Here is a 3,182-nt window from a genome sequence, read left to right as displayed (position 1 = left end):
CCGTACCCCCCCCCACCCCCCCCCCCCGTTTGTAAGAATGTATTTCCCCTGGTAATACCATGCATGCATCTCCTCCTTCATACCATTTAGTTTTCTCCAATACCAGCTACTGTCTTGAGGTGCTTGATGTGAGCATATATTAGTTTCCTCTATCATATAAATTTCATATACCCATTTCACGCAAAGGAAATCTTTGTTGTCCGCAAGCTGCCATAGCAATTTGCCCACTGAAGTAGTGTTCCAGTTTATGCATCCTTTGACATTCAGGCCTCCTACTTTTTTAGGAAGACAAATCTTATTCCAAGAAATTAATGAAATCTTCCTCTTGCCTTATGTGGATCCCCATAAATACTCTGTGCATACCTTGTCCATTTCTTTTGCAACATTCTGTGGTAAGATGAAAACTGCCCCCAAAAGCTATGTATGGAGAACAATACTGCATTCACAATTTACAGTCTCTCTGCATATGAAAGTTGCCTTGAATATGAGAACTTTATCCTGTATGTTTTCATTTCAACCAACTGCTGAAAGTCTTGTTTGCTCCACTTCTTTGGAGAAAAAGGCAGGCGTAAGTATCTCATAGGGAATGTACCTTCAGAAAACCCAGTCATACCTAGTATTTGTTCCTTAGCATGGTCATCAATACCAGACAGAAATATACTAGATTTCTCAATATTTGCTATCAGACCTGAAGCATTACTGAAGTGAGCTAATGCTTCCATTACTCTAGAGATTGAACCTTGATCAGTTTTACAAAAGATCAACAGATCATCAGCAAAAATCAAATGAGTCAACTTCAGTTGTTTGCACATTAGATGAAATGTAAAATTCGGCAAGAAACTTACACACTTGAGCAATCTGGATAGATACTCCATTACCAGAACAAACAATATGGTCACTCTGCCTCAAACCTCTTTTTTCTTCAAAGTAGTCATGACTTTCACCATTTACATTAACTAAGAACTTTGGTGAAGTGACACACACAAGTACTAGCTGGAAGAATTTGGTAGGAAATCCAAATCGCTTACGTATTCTTCCAAAAATTCCCAGTTCATCATATCATATGCTTTTCTGAGGTCTATCTTCATGAGGCATCTAGGTGTGGTTCTCCCATTATAATGTCTCAATATGTCATGACAAACGACCACATTATGCAGCATAGATCTCCCCTGAACAAACGCGGATTGGTTGTTAGCTACAATATGTGTAATTGCATGTTTTAGTCTGCTGCGCATCAGTTTGGATATACACTTGTAGATAACATTACAACAGGAAATAGGTCTGGATTGATTAGCATATTCAGGTGCATCCACTTTTGGAATCAATGCAATGATGGTTGAGTTAATTTGTCCGAGTAATTTGCCATTTTGGAAGAATCCAGCACAGCATCACTAATATCCTGCCCAATGACTGGCCAAGATTTGCTCAAATTTTTACAATTGCTTTTAAGTGTAATTTTTCTGAAAGTGCTATTCAAAAAGTATTTTCGGGAAGAACCTACTTTTTTCTGTTTTTGCTTCTATCCAAAAGCACATTACCCTTCTAAAAGCTTGATTAAAAACCTTAATTTTGAAAAATATATTTTTGGCTAAATGAAGTTTGACCAAACTGGCTATAATTATTGTTTTATGACATTCTCCCAAATTTTTTTGCACTCAATTGTACACTTAGTTTAATATTCTTTTCTAAAAAAATTTGTAATTTCTAATATAAAATACTATTTGTGTGAATATATTTGAAATTATAATCTTAAATATACTATAATAGTTGTACATGTGGCTATAAATTATTTTAATTATTTGAATATATAAAATAAAAAGTTTAAATTAAATATTTTTCAAAGTTTAGAAGGATTTAGTTTTTTTAGACGGACTAAAAAGAAAATAGGTTCAAAATATCTAAACAGAGAAAGCATTAATTATAATAAAAATAAGATAGATATATTTTACAAATGTTAAATGCATAGTTCAACCCGAAGATCAAACATGCGACCACACTCACTGCTGCTCATCACCTCATTTGAGAGTCAATTACTCAAATGGTCACTCAACTATCTCAGATTATCTCCTAAAGTCATTTTTCTTTCGTTTGTAACAACAAAATCACTGAACTATGCCTATTGCACTCAGAAGGTCACTCAACTAGATTTTCCAAATTTTGGATTGCCAAATACCTATTTTACCCTCTAAATTATAAATATTTATCTTCTTTTTTATATTTTAAAACTTTTTTATATTATGATTTTTTCTTTTTAATTTATATTATGGACTTACCTATAGAATAAATAAATATTATTTATAAATTAAAAAATAAAAAGTATTTAAGCATAATGCTAGAATAAAAAAATAATGAGGATAGTAAAAAAATTAATTAGAATAATTTGTTAGTAATAATAATTTTAGTATTAACAACAAAAATTCAAAAATTTATTTACATAATTCAGAATAAAAGAAAATAAAGGTTGTAAAACATATATTCCATGCACGTAATATGAAAATAATTATTTAAATAAAAGTATTTTTATAATATACATTATATATTCTTAAAAATTACGCTCAATTATATTATATATATTCCATGTACGATTTAACATAGCATATTTTACCCTATACAGATAGTCCCCTGCTTTCCGGTGACATAACTTTGTGTCGTCGGAAAGTTGGTAGAAACATAATAGTAATATAATTGAGCATATTTTTTTTGGTAATTATTGTTTTCATTAATAACCAAAAAGTATTTACAAATCGATCAGACTTTATACTCAGCCTGATTTTTCTCTAAACATTTAACTNCATTTCTTTAAATAATTATTTTTATATTACGTGCATGGAATATATATTTTACGACCTTTATTTTCTTTCATTCTGAATTGTATAAATAAAATTTTGAATTTTTTGTTGTTAATACAAAATATTATTATTAACAAATAATTCTAATTAATTTTTTTACTATGCTCATTATTTTGTTATTCCAGCATTATAGATGCTTAAATACTTTTTATTTTTTTAATTTATAAATAGTATTTATTTATTCTATAGGTAAGTCAATAATATAAATTAAAAAGGGAAAATCATAATAATAAAAAGTTTTAAAAAAATTAAAAGAAGATAAATATTTATAATTAGGGTGAAATAGGTATTTGACAATCCAAGATTTGAAAAATCTAGTTGAATAACCTTATG

This window comes from Nicotiana attenuata, unplaced genomic scaffold (genome assembly GCF_001879085.1).
Source record: "Nicotiana attenuata strain UT unplaced genomic scaffold, NIATTr2, whole genome shotgun sequence".
NCBI lineage: Eukaryota > Viridiplantae > Streptophyta > Magnoliopsida > Solanales > Solanaceae > Nicotiana > Nicotiana attenuata.
The sequence above is the reverse complement of the archived record's forward strand: the minus strand, read 5'-3'. Positions refer to the sequence as shown.